This window comes from Dipteris shenzhenensis, chromosome 32, assembly GCF_047967505.1.
Source record: "Dipteris shenzhenensis isolate YYH24624 ecotype China chromosome 32, Dip_SZ_1.0, whole genome shotgun sequence".
In the NCBI taxonomy this organism is placed as follows: Eukaryota; Viridiplantae; Streptophyta; class Polypodiopsida; order Gleicheniales; family Dipteridaceae; genus Dipteris; species Dipteris shenzhenensis.
In genome coordinates this window covers 36,258,027-36,273,115 of record NC_141627.1, presented here as the reverse complement: position 1 = coordinate 36,273,115, position 15,089 = coordinate 36,258,027, and positions in this window count along the sequence as shown.

The following is a 15,089-nucleotide window of genomic DNA, read 5'->3' as shown; positions in this document are numbered from 1 at the left end:
ACAATCAGTCAATGGCCGACCCATGCTGCTGCTTTGCCCCACCAATTTGCGCCATTATTCGGGGCCTGTTGCAGGCCATACACTGACCACAGTCCCGCGCCATGCTGTGCCATCTGCCAAAGCATGTTGCAGGCCCTCAGCCTCTGTCCACACACCTCATCAAGCTCCTAGCCACAAAGGCGCTTGTACCCCAGGATAACCCCGCCATCTTGCTGCTCATCAATAGCTTCGTGCCAAGCCACATCTGGGGCATGATGCCCTTGCCATCTTCCCTGCACAAAGGCACTATCTGATGCAGCCTCTAGAGCTCTAGGTACTTGATCTCTTTTCCTTATCTGATCCCTGCCCCCATGGTAGCCATAATGCTGCCCATGTGGCATTCTCTCAAACCCTAGGTCAGCCCCCCAATGCTCTCCTCATATGGGGGCTTACAAATGGGGAGGTTACCTATCCATTTCCAACAGTATAATTGATATACAATGTGTGCAGCATGCAAAAAAGATATACGTAGAATGGTTCAAAGGCATGCCTATATTTGAGCTAGGCCACATACTTCAGTAGATAGGTGAAAATGGGCATCCACACTATAAAAAGGGATCTCCCATACTATACAAAGGTATGGTTGCATGAACATACACGTAGGCCCCAACAAAAGGACAATGTCGGCCACCAAAAGATCAAAGTGTTTTAAAAAATCAAAAAGTGTAACCTCTCCGTACAAGAGACTAATAAGGATTGCCGACACCCCCACTTAGATTCTTGTGAGAGTAAACTCCAACAAAACGAAAGTGCAACCTCCACATACACAAGATTGACAAGCACCGCAAACACCCCCTCATAGATCTCGGTGGGGAGCAAGCTCCAACAACTCCGCATGCAATAACTAATGCAAATATGTTCTCTACGGAACGCAAAAATCGGTAGATAGATGTCATCAAGGTTACTAGCAACGATCCTCATTGTCCAAGGATAGTCCGGAAGAGGATTAAGAATGCCGCAAGGATCCTCGAAGGTGGAAAGGAAAATAGGTTTCATGTCTCACGCATATAACATCTTGTTTCAATGAGATTTCGGGGCGGGGGGGCTGTTTAATAAGATCCAAGTCTGGGGTCTGTCTATCTTTATGCAGGACGCATAGGGCTATACTTCGACTGTGGCGGCACTTCGGCCTTGGAGGACAGCTATGTTCTTGGTCGTCTAGGATACTCTAATAAATTAGTAGGGGAGCAGGATGGTTGTAAGATCTAAGCACTCCTTGTTCAGCTCTTCGTTATCTAAAATTAGTCGCTCTTTTGGTTTGGCAACACAAGCCACCGATTGTAGGCCCTTGTAATAGATGGCTAATATTAGTATTTTTTAAGGAGTTACCTCCCGTGAATGAAATTCGACATTTAATTTTTTTTAATAAAATTTTTAAATTTTTAAAAAAATGGTAAGTACCCATTATAACACAAAAAACAAAGCCCATCAAGAGACAGTCAAGGTAAAAAGAAAGAAGACCAAATAAATTAAACACACAAAAAAAATACTTCCACTTTCAACGTAACTTGAAACTCCTCCAACAACCACGGATTTGCCTGTATCCATCATAACACATTACAAAAGTCCATAAAGAGACAATCAAGGTACAAAGAAGCATCCACCGATTTGCCCCTATTTATCATCTCCTTCTTTTGGTTGCGAAGAACTGAAACAAAAAAGAATATTATACTATACAAAACCCAATAATGATTTTTGAAAAATTTGTTGAAAGTCCTCCACCAATCACTGATTTATCCCTATGTGGCATGTCGATCTTTTGGTTGTGAATAACTGAAACCAAATATATATTATACTACAACCAATATGAAAATGATTTTTAGATTATTATCAGTTTGTTTATCCCACCTAGACGAGACTCGCGTTTTGAAAATATTTTAATTTTAGTGGCAAGCTACTTGCTTGGGTATTGAGAGTCATGAAGGGTTTGCCGAATGATTTAATAGAAGCACCTAAAGAGTGTTGGATTACCATTTGTGATATGGATTGGTTCACTGATTTCTAAAACATTGAATTTTGTTGGTCTCAAGAATTAGCACTCTCTACATGTAGGGAGTGCACCATACTTGTAGAGAGTGCACCATACTTTGTGTTGCTTGCCACCATGTAACCATGTAGCTATGACATGGCTTCAAGTTGATTCTTTTCAAGATTTGCAAATTTGCTGCAAATTTCTATAGCCGCATGGCATGGAAAAGTTGAGGGATTTTTAATCTCCACTGTAAGCAATTGTCTGACGACCTCAAGATGCTCTGGATAGCCTCATGGCTTATCATGCAACATAGGTGCATACTAATGTTAAAAAATCAAATGTTATCTTGATAGCATTCTCCCCATGTTCCGGAAATAACCCTTTCATTGGCCCATTGCATATCACCTCCGAAAAACCCAATAATATTATACAATAGAAAACCCAATAATGATTTTTAAAAGGATTGTTGAAAGTCCTCCACTAATCACTTATTTATCCCTATCTTACACAAGCCTCTATAGAGCTTTGGTCAAGCTGTGAGTTCTCATTGCATGCATTCTTCCTAGCGCTCCATGGGCAGTTTATTACACGCAAGTGTGAGCCTCTAGGTCAAATTAGAGGTGATATGCAATGGGCCAATGAAACGGTGGTTGTAGGAACATGGGAAAACTCCTATCAAGATAACATTTGCTGTTTTGACATTATTGTGCACCTATGTCGCATGATAAGCCGTGAGACCACTCCAGACACCATGATTTATCAACCATGATATTGATATTGATATCATCAGACAATTGCTTACAGTGGAGATTAAAAATCCCTCAACTTTTCCATGCCACATGGCTGTAAAAATTTGCAGCAGGTTTACAAATCTTGAAAAAAATCAACTTGAAGCCATGTCACAGCTACATGGTTACATGGTGGCAAGCAATACAAAGTATGGTGCACTCTATACAACAGAATTCAATGTTTTAGAAATCAGTGAACAGATCGAGCCGATCTACATCACGGATGGTAATCCAACACTCTTTAGGTGCTTCTATTATATCATTCGGCAAACTCTTCGTGACTCTCAATACCCGAGCAAGCAGCTTGCAACTAAAATTAAAATACTTTCGGAACGTGAGTCTCGCCTAGGTGGGATAAACAAACAGATAATATTTTTAAAATCATTTTTAGATTTGTTGTAGTATAATATATATTTGGTTTCAGTTATTCACAACTGAAAGAACGACATGACCCAATAATCAGCTATTGTTCTACAAGAACATCTGCGCTAAATCCATTCCAAACTTTCAATTCCTTAGGAGGACACCTAAATGTGGGCTTCGTAGGCCTCCGTGAAAAGGCCTTGCATTGAGTGAAATCCCTGGACTTGGAATCAAGGAAGTCATTTAGGGTGACAACGTTTGCCATATGAAAAGGTGTTATGGAAACCTGCTACGAGAAGACATGGGTCATTTAGAAGGGGTAGAGCGAAAGCGACGTGCAACTCTGACGGCATGAGAAGAAATAAGGGTATCAGAGACGTAGATTACCTGTTAGAAGGCAATATCGGCTTCTTTATGAGGCAACGTAATCACCTGTTAGAAGGAAATAACCGCTTCCTCTTCGGGATTCAATCAAATGTTGATACAACCTCGGTTACGTCTTTTTTTTCTGAAGGTAAATTCAATTTGCGGTGTGCAAATAATGAGAAATTCAATTTATGGTTATCACTTTAATGGTTATCAGTTTAATACTTAAAAATCGGGTAAGAAAACTAGTAATATGTTGCATGTACATTTCTTTGGAAAAGTTACTTCTTGTTTCTATATCCTCATTGTAGATTACATTAGCTACTCAAAGTTTTTGTGTTAGGCTTAGTAAAACCTCCATCATCTAAGACAACACCTTAGCAAAGTTCCTCCATCTTCTAAGACAACAATTGCAATCCTTCAACTTCTTTGGATGATGGATCTATTAAAGATCTTACTGATGTATGTTTTGAGCATGAAATTTTTTTATTTTGGTTTGGTTGAATGTAGTGATAAAATATATCAGCTACTCAGGTGCATTTCTTTTTCTGTTAATCACAAGCCTCCTCAATTTGAGAGGGCTCAATCTCAGTCCTAGCACAAGGTGCACTATCACATCCAAATATTGTTAAGCCTTCTCAATTAAAAGACTTTGCCAAAAGGTCCCTAGAGGGTATAAGAGGATCACTTTGGCCAAAGAGCATGCTATCTTTTCTAAAAATTCACAACTTTGGTTAGTTCAATTTAATTTGTTAAAATTAAAATAAGAAATTAATATATAAATTAAATATATAATGAATAAGAAATAAAAATATAAAGACTACTCAATTACAAAATACAATATACATACAAAATTACAAGTATAATAAATAAGAAAAGAAATATGAAGAGTACTCTTGAAATTACATAAAAGAAGTCATAGACCGCATATAAATTTGAACCAATTTTTAGACATGAATATTGATTGTTACCAGGAAAATCATACTCGTGCAACCTTAATAAATCTTATTATTAAGGTTTTTCTATCTTTTTTCCATAGCACTCTCCTAGCAACTAGCCACCGCTGCCACACTTGCAATAACCTTAAGATTAAGGTTCTTTCCAAAAGAATTTCATTTTGCATTTCCTTTTTTTCAACAAATCTTTACTGACTTATTCACATGCAAAGGGGTAAGAGTGTGACATTTGCATTGTTTTAGGGATTTCTAGCAAGAGGAAGCTTTGCATTTGAGTTCCAAGGATTTTGGTAAAGAAAGATAGATGCAGCCCTTCATAATGGTAACACCCTTCCTCATGGCCATGAACTCTCGTATTCATAGAGACAAATTCCATGGCCAAGGTTTTTATACTTGACAAATGAAAATAAAGTTTTCACTTGTCAATGATGAGAAAGAAGTGGTGGGGATTTGTTAAAGCCAATGAATGTGCTTCTTCTAGTGCATCCAATGAAGGAGAATCTACTAAGATGAATCAAGAGAGTGCTAGAGAGGAAAGGACTTCTACCATCATTACTCTTTGTCTAGGTGATGATTACCTTCATCACATTCAAATCTTCAATCACTCTTTGACGCATAGGCTAAACTTGAATTACTATTTGGATCTTGTTCTAAATACTCTAACCTTCCTTGAAGATTACTTTCTTTGAGTTGTAATTGAGAACATGTGAATCTGTTGCTACTTCGTCAATAAGATTAGGAGTCCTATGACTCAACTAAGTATAATTGTGTCTCTACTAACCAATGATGATTACATGGCAATGTTAAAGTGTGCCTAAAGAGACAACATACTCACAACATTGAAGAATTTACTTGATGATGACATGTCAAAGCTAAAGCATGCCTGAAGAGCATGAAAACCTACTTACAACATTGAAGGATTTACTTGATCAAAGCCTAAAAGAAATTATCAATACCTTGTAAAAGGAAGAAAAAAAGAAGAATAAAACATGAACTAAATCTATCACTCGAGAAGGCTTTGTTGTAAAGTTCAAGGGATCTTTCAAAATTCAAACCAAAGGTAAACCGTGCGAATTGTTGTGTGGTAAAAGCAAATAGTTAGAAAGGAATCACTTTACCATTCAAGCTTCCGTTATTTATGATAATACCAATTGTCTTGAGAAAGATTGTTATTCCAAGAAGATCACAACATGCGTTGCTAAAGATGAAGAGATTTCCAAAGATTAAGCTAACAATTATTATGATGATTGGGCTTTTTGAGATTCATGTGTAGGGTACTCTACCTGGGATGTCCCCTCAAATGAGAGGTACTAATCTAGTGTATGTCATTTTTCTCTTGTGTGTGTGACCTAGTCCCTCTACCCTTGGGAACCCACTACTGGCATGTGAAACTAGAGCCATTTACCATTGACACAATATGAGGCAATCTCTTGAGGAGGGTTTTGTTAGAATCAAGGTCTTGCTTATGTATTTGTGTGACCAGCCTTTGTGAAGGCTAGATATTATGTGTGTATGTAGTAAACAATGATGCCATAGGCCATGCCATGTGTCATTGACACTTTATACGAGAATGGATCACAACAATATCGCTTTATGTGTACAAAAGTATTGTACATGGTGGAGGATTGAATTATCAAATCAATATCATTGAGTCATGCACTATAATGGAGATCTTCCATCCTTTGTACCTATGCTCACCCTTATAACATTAATCAATTTTAGAAGACTACCCATACAATAAATTTATCAACTTTATAATAAATTGAAATATGAATACTGTCCAATTTGGAATAGGATTTCTAATTTAGCTACAAAAAATAATAATATGAATGCTCAAAATAGCATTAATACACTAATTCAATGAGCTTTATTATAGTATTAAAACTAAAATATTAACCCTAGTTGGGTAAATGGGTAGAAAAACGTCCTAGGACACATCTATGTCATGTATATTAGCCACTTCCTTGAATTATTCTAAGGCACTAATAAGGTATTTCGGGGTTTTGATTATTGGCCACAAAAGCTTATGTGTTGAAAAAAACTTGGAATGATTATGGATTGGAACTCAAATCTATGACTTGAGTTTTACCTAATGTTTCAAATTCGAGCTATCACCTATGATTTCAAGTTGTCTTCATAACTTTTAGATAAAATGGCCATACTTCTTGATTAGAAAGAGCTTTTCATAGTTTTTAAATCCCATATTCTAAATATATGTTTAGATTGCTTTTGGATTTAGATAATCATACTTACTATGATTTATGGACTCAAATTTAAATTTTGTGAATGTTGATAGCTGGGAAAATTTTAGCTTTTGCATAAAAAGTTTCAAAGTCAACCATACTTTGTATACGTCTTCAATATGGTATTATGGAGTAACACAAGTTCAAACCTTATTTTGATTCTTGATTATGGTGTAATTTGTGCTAATTTCAAGGTACAAGGATTAAGTGATATAATAGGAACCTTCCAAGGTCAATTATACTAATGGTGTATCTCTAGTGATTCCAACAAAAAATGCTTATATGTAGAACACTTATGGATACTTCAAAACTATGAAACCAAGATTTGAGGGAGGGGGGGCTATTAATTCTCCACACACACACACACATACTATCCCTTTTTCCTTTTGACCATACTTATTACTTTTCTTCCCTTTATAATCCTTCGAAAACCTTTTTAAACTACCCCCCCCCCTCTCTCTCTCTCTCTCTCTCTCCCCAAAATTGTTCGCTCACTCTCTCTCTACCCTTTTCTCCCCTCTCTTTCTCCTAAATTCCCTGTTTACCTACTTTTTCCCAGTTTACCCTCATTTTCCTTAATTCCCTAATTTTTTCCCTTTTTTAACACGCACACACACACATTTTCTATCCATTCCTCCCCCCCCCTGCCCAATCCTTTATTCTTTCCTCTCCCCCAAATTTCCCTACTTTTCCCTTTTCACCACTACTTCCCTTAATTATCCCTAATTTTCTTCATTTTTTCCTTATTCCGTTCCCAACTTTTTTTCTAATATTTTCTCCCAATTTCTCCCTAATTTCCCCCCTTTTTTCCTTATTTTCCCTAATTATTTCTTGTTTTCCTTAATTGTCTCTTATTTTTCCTTTTTTTCATTATTCCTTCCTTATCTTTTCTCATTTTCTTTAACTTTCCTTTAAATTTCCTTAATTTTCTTTATTTTTCCTTGTTTTCCTTAATCTCTATGTTTTCCTCATTAAACTCTTGCCCCTACCTTTTCCTCTTTTTTCGTAAATATTCAATTTATTCATATTTTCTACCTAATCTTTTCCTTTTGATTTTTTTCCTCTTTAAAAAAAAAAACCCTAACCTAAACCGTCTTCCTAACACAGCTACGTTAACCTCCCCAAACTACTCCTAACCCCCCCCTCGTGACAACTACCTCTCTTCCTAGTCTCTCTAATCTCCCGACTCCCTACATCCTCGACCTCTCCCTTCCCCAACTGCATGACGTCCTTGCCTATAAATTACCTCACCTCTAACCATTCCCTCCTAGTCACTCTCAACCCCCCTACTTCCTAGCTTTGCTCTCCTTGGCCCCCTCTGCTTTGTCCACTACGGGTGCTCCCTCTACTTACTCCGCCTTCTACACACCGCTCAACAGCCGCCTCTATCCTTTACTCTGGCCTCCTTTACTCGTTCATGTCTTTACCTCCCGTACTGCTACGTCCCCCCCGACAGCCCGTCTGATACCTCCCTCACTGTTTGCAAGCCTGTGCCTTCTTCTAAATTGTGCTCTCCTGCGGCCTGCCATGTACTCTCTCACTGTCAGCAAGACTGCACCCTCCCCATCTCTTTGGTTCTGCGTCGTCCTCAATTCTCGCACACCTCTTCTACACCATGGACTCACAAGTTCTATGTTCACTATTCCTTATTAATTTCTCATTATGTTTATTGCCCAGTCCCCCCTCCTTCTCTCTATATATTTATAATTCTTTCTCCTTTTTTCTCCTATTCCTACTTCCTTACTTTAATTTATCATTTACTCTTTCCCTATGCTTATCTACCTTACCCTCTAACCCTACTCCTATTTTGGAACTCCTCCTCATTTGAGTTTATTCACCCTGCATCTTTTCATTAATTTTTCCCTTTAACCCCCCCCTCCCACTCCCTTCTTCTCTATATAAATCTTTTCCCCTTTATCCATTCCTTGCTTTATCGTTCACCCTTCTTTTCTTTTGTTAACCTATCTATGACCCTATAGGCCTATGAGAGGCCTATCTATTACAAAGTCCTTTAAAAAAAGGGTTTTTAAATCGAAGGTCCCACTTAGGTTACATTTTACTTTTCTTCCTTTTCATTTTTTTAATTCTTTTTCTAATTTACTTAATTAAGTTTAGTTTTTCCCTTTGGTTTATTATCTTTTTATAGTATTTGTCCCTTTTCTACTCTTCATATTTCCCTTACTTTCTCCCTCTCTACATCCCCCCCTCCCCCCCCCCTTTTTTCCTTTTTACCTCTATTTAGTCCCTACCTCTTACTTGTCTTTCCCTTCTTAAACCTACTAAATGATTATAACCCTTATCTCCCTAGTCCCCCTTATCTCTTTCTCCATTTATTTTCTGTTATAACAAATATTGATTTTTTCTTATGACTAAGCTTGTTTCTCTTTATTCCCCCTCTCTCTTTGGTCTACTGACTAAAATTGGTTCTTTCCTTCCTTTAATCTTACTCTTCTTTGTCTTATGGATTGCCTTTTTTCAAAACCCTCTCTTTTTCCTCTTTATCTAAACTCTCCTTACATGCATATATCTAAGCTCTATCTAAGTCATAACCCCCCTCTTTTTCATTGCATCTACCCTTAAATGTCCCATTCACATGTTTCATAAGGCAAAAAAATTCCAAGTGAAGGAAAAGCCTACATGTGAGTTTCTTAATTATAATCCTCACTAAAAATGCTCACCATATCAATCCCCTCATACATCTTAAAGGACAATGTGTTAAGGAATGATATGGTTTGTTTAGTCCATATCTCATGGCTCTAGATGAGCCTCCAATATGGGATAGATAATTATATTTCATTTATTTCAAGGTATCCATCAACATTCTTATACTTATCCTTCATTAAAAATTGTTGAAATCCCTAGCTCCCCATAAATCGATGAGTTACATTACCCAAGTACAGGCTCAAATATCTATCTGATGAGTCTCCTACGAAAAAGGAAATGATACACATGACTGAGCTAATGGTTCAATTTTTTTCCTCATGAGCCTAAATAATAATAAGATTAAGAATCCCAGGGGAATTTAACTTTCATAAATACCCTTAATAACATTGAAATAAAAAATATATAATGAGGGATCTTCTAAGGAATCATTTGACCCAGGCTAGTAAGGGAAATTTCTTTTATCACACTAGCGTGTAGCTTTAAAGCTCTAAGGAAAAATCATAGTGAAAATAACACATTTAAAGAGGAAAGTATATCTTCCACAAGATGCCCTCAAAATCTGTAAGCTCAAATTTCTCATAGTCTAACTTTTTAATCTATAAGTAGAGAATGATCGATCCTGGCCACCTTGGACACTAACTTGAGTTGTGAGTGTGACAGACTTGCAGGACAAAGTATTATCAATCTCTAATGTTCCTCCGAGGTTACAAGAGACAAACAAGCCTCAGATCATGAGTCCCAACTAATTCCAAGCATAATAGCAAAGGACTCTTGAATGATCTCAACTACGCACAAGATTAAATGAGCTGCCTCATGGTGGCATGATTTGATATACAAATGAGCAAGAAGCAAACTGACCATTGCTGTTGAAAGGTGATAACAGGGTGCCATCCAAGAGGTGGCATGCTCTGATATACAAATGAGCAAGAAGCAAACCGACCATTGCTGTTGAAAGGTGATAACAGGGTGCCATCCACGTTGTTAAGAGGTCCATTAGAGTTCTCATTAAGATCCACCCCGTGGGCAATTTGCCATGATACCAGTGAACTAATAAGGCTACTAGAGTGTCTTCAACAAAATTAGAATGAACCCATCATTTTGTGAAGCCACAGTTGGAATTGGAGTCCAGCCAATTGGCAAATTTCCTTGATTAACACAGTTTTCTCCTCATTGATAGCTTTATAGTAGTTGCTAACATGTACATAATTTAGCACCCAAAATACACAAATATAAGTTTGGCCTTAAAGTGGACCTTGAGCCCATCTTCACGATTAACTAGCTATGTCTCAGCTAACATAAGAAGGGGGGGAATAGCCTGGAGGGTTGCATCACGTAAGGTCATCCAACTCAATGTGAGCTTGGAATCCTTCCTGTGGTCATATCACATCCTTGGCACCATTGTTGGTAATACGCATAGGTCTCAACTTGGGTCACTGAGACAACTTGTCGATAGGATGAGAACATGTATGCAAGGTTTTAGTATGTCGCAAAAGGCACCCAAATGAGGAGAGCACACAGGGAACGCTCTCCAAAGTGGATCGAGCACGTCTGGGTTTTTGTCTCATGCAATGGATCCAACGGGTCTCCATTTCACCACCCATTAGTTGTTAGGAGAGAATGGTAATTGGGAGAGCTTGCCATCCTGTGTTCTTACGAGTAGATAGGATTGTAAACAATTGCTCAAGATAGATCGATGCAGGCTCTCCTTGTCATATATGACATGGACCCCGCCCCGCTGAGCCACCTCCGCCTCCACCACTGAATCCCCCTGTCGAAATTTGCCTACCGACTGGTTTGACGACTGCGCACCAACCAGGTAGGTCCAGTGCCACCCCAGGGTCCACTGACATGCTTAGCCCAATGCAGCACAGATTCTAAAAGATTTGCGAGATGATGAACTGCATGCTTTCTCAATGGTGTGCCCCGAATTCCTTGCAATGGGTCGCTCGATGCAATCCCCTTTTGGCCTCAACATAGCAGTCGTGAGTGAAAATAGAAGTGGCGAAACCCATCAATTGCTTCTACAGAGCTCGACAACTAAAATAGCAATGACCACCTTAGCTTAAACTTATGAAATACATGGTGGACATAAAACCAATCATGTAAGTGCAAGCCATACATTACGCATCCTTTTGAAGACATGTACCTTGCTCTGTCATAGCTGAAGAAACAAATGAAACAGTCTTGCTCTCTCAGAAGTCCCCTGTATAGGACGAGATATAGTTTTAACTTTTACGTTTAGTCCAGCCCCTGTGGCATACATTATGCATCCTTGGTCCCTTTCTCACAAGCCTTTGATACATGAAGCAACCCCCATGGCTCTGGCAATTTTATGAGGACTCTCCAATCTCATTGCTTTTGACCCTCATTTGAGAATCTCAGGGATTACATCTACCAAAATGTGTGGGTTTCGACGATGACTCACATGTCATGGGGATGTTGAAGAGATGCTGATGGAGTCTCCACTCCAAGCTACTCCTTGTGACAGCAATGCAAGACACAAGCCGTCTGCAAGTGTCACTCAAGCGGCCTCCGGATTGTTGCAATGTGTCTCCCACGAGAGGAAGAGGGAAGGGGGAGAGGGGAGAAGAGAGGGGATAAGGGAGGGAGAAGGAGAAGGGAAGAGGAGAGTGAAGGGGGATGGGGTGGAAAAGACAATGGCTATCCAATGGAAACAAGAGAACACCCAAAACACTCTCTTGGAAGAGAAGAGGGAACTTGTATTCAAACTTGTGCAAACAAAGATGAAGATTAAAGTCAACACTTTGGCCTTTTATACATGTCACCTTTTGAAGGGAGGGCCAACCCTTTTCCTTTTAGCACTTCCTTCTCTTTACAACCAAAGGCTCTTTTGGTGCCAAGGCATAATGCTCTTCTTTCCATCTCTCCCTACTAGTGGAAATAGCACTTGTGTCAACCATATTAGAGTGCTTGGGACCCCAGCCTGACATTAGGAGGTGTTCCTAACTGGCTCCCAAATAGCGCTTGTGTTAGCGTCGCACCTCCAAGGCTTAAGGGATTTGGGGCTCAAACTCCCTGAGCACCCTCACGTCTTAAGTCATTTGGGGTTCGAACCCCGTGAACGAGGCTCAAAACCTGGAGTGGCAAGGCTCAACTTCCACGAGACACTTAACATCAGCTTGTAGTACTACTAGAACATATAACTTGTGCACGCTGCTTGCACTCTTTTGCCTCGTGGTATTTGGAGATCAAACTCCTTGAGCTTTGTACTCTTTCCATGGCTATTTTTGTTGACATAGATCTTCAATGTGCACGTTTCCTACAATCATTGGCCTTGGGGTGTCAGCTGGAACCTACAATCTATGCATGTTGCCTAGACGCTTTGGCCTTGGGATATTTGGGGATCAAACTCCCTGAGTTTGAGCTGTACTCCTTCCATGTGCATGTTGCTTGCAATTATTGGCCTTGGGGTATTTGGGGATCAAACTCCCTGAGCTTGTCCATTGAAGTAGATCATGAAGCCTAATCACCTCTAATCACTGATTACCTTGCATTCAGCAACTCTACTCTATGGATGTTAACATGCCCCCCTTCCTATTGCTGATTCGCCCTCGGGTCAGCCATGCTGGAGGAGGTGTGGGGTGAGGATTGTCTGTAGAACTGCATAGCGATCCAGTTGTCATGGATTGAGGCGAGTGAGATACGAGCGATACTTCCAAAAATGGGTGGCATGCATATCCTCATACGTGCAGATGTGATGTCCATGGAGATTGTGGATGCGAAGGTACAGGCGGAGGTCCTAGAATTGCATAGGACCAACGTCAGGATTGAAGACAATCTAGTTGTTCGGATTGTGGAGGTAGTCGTTGATGGGGCAGCTGTGGGCAGGGAGATCATGGAGGAGTAAGAGGAGGAGGAAGTTGAAGTGGACTGTTGCTATGATAGCGGGATCTGGAACTGAGCCGTATGTGCCATTGAATGACTAGAGGCGGAAGCAAAATCCCTCTTGAGTCATTTCTTTGGGGAAGTTGTACTTTGGAAAGTTGTACAACATATTGGGGTCCTTCATCTGGAGTTCTCTAAATTGGGCCCAAGTCCATCGTCATTCCATTGGCATATACAAGGGGTGGATTCAGCGATCGACGTGGGCACTGTGCTAGTAGCACCAAAATTTCTCCATCTTCAAGAAGGGGAGTCGCCATCATGGCTGTAGGTCGTGGCATGGCTGTAGCTCGACATCTGCATCGATCGTTGGGATTGGAGCATCGGGGGCAAAGTTGTATCCTCCTCTTGTGCTCTTTGGGTGCACGCATGATTAGTCATCGAAGGACTGCGTGATGAATTGTGTGAGGGGGTGCACCTCTAGGATTTTGTAGAGATGGAGGTGGGAGCCCTTAAATTGGCGCTACCAATGATGCATAAGCACACTGTCTAGCACCTCCTGAAATGACTACAAGTTGAGGCACCATTGGACATCTTCAGGGGGGAAGTAGGAGGAGTTGGCAAAGCTTTGTCATCTGGAATGGGCATGGGCTCCGGCTCTAATGTGCCTATTTTGGCATTGTCACTTCGGCTACCTATACAAAATGGGTTGCCTTGAGTAGCGTGTTGAAGGCTGCATCAGGAAGGTCAACAGGAGTAGTAGAGGAGATGGATGGGGAGGTCCCGTGCTTTGTATGGATAGTATTGAACTAAAGGGTTCATGCTAGTTCATCTGCATGCAACAAGTGATGTGAACAATGTGCCTATGTCAAAGCACATAGGTATGGATGGTTTTGAAGCAAAGGATTCAATGATGCCAAGGTTGAGGTGGTATGCAATTGTTCTCTAGAAAGTCATAATCAAATCATAAATGAGGTCTTGCATGACATCCTCACCAATGAAGCTATCACAAAGGTCGTGGAAGAGGACATCCCTTGGAAACCAGAAGATACCATTACGGAAATCCTATAAGAAGAGATGGTAAGCTTACCTCATGAACCGCTAGCTTAGAACAAACAACTATAGTTCTTTACATGAACGGTCTCCTCATGAAATGACTAAATTCATGGATCAACCCATCTCACCTACCTAAAACACACCAATTTGGAATTGCAAGAGTGCAAGCATCCCTTGTTTGTGTTGCTCAGATTTATGCTATGATGTTCCTTCGTGGCATGAAGCTTGAATATGACATGATTATTTGGAGCTCTTGTATCATATGAACATCATGGTGGTAGCTATGAAGGCCTACCTCCCAGGGATTTGGAACATTTGTGGTTTCTTTAAATTTTTAGGGCATAACTTGAGATTAAGAATAATAAGAATTGAGTTAGACCTATCATGGATTGATTAAGTTGTAATTAGTTTTTCTTTGGAAACACTTGGCATTAAGAATAATAAACATTCATCTAGACTTAACCAATATAAATCAATAAAGGAGCATAACTTGAAAATAACTTCAATCCCTCTCATCTCCTGGTTGACTTTGGTCCTCTAGCGTAGCTCTAACCCTCTTGCCTTACCTTGCCTCTCACCCATCTTTGGCCTTCCAACTTACCGTCCCCCCCTCTCTTCCCTTCCCTCCCTCTCATCCCTTCCCTCCTTCTCATCTCATGCCCTTAGTTGCCTTTGTTTGCAACTTGTCTCCTACCTTTCCCTTCCATCCCTCCCTGTAGATTTAGCAATGGCTCTCCTCTCTTTCTTCCCTTCCCTAGCCCTCCCTTTCCCATCCCCATCCCCTTCCCCTCCCTCTCCC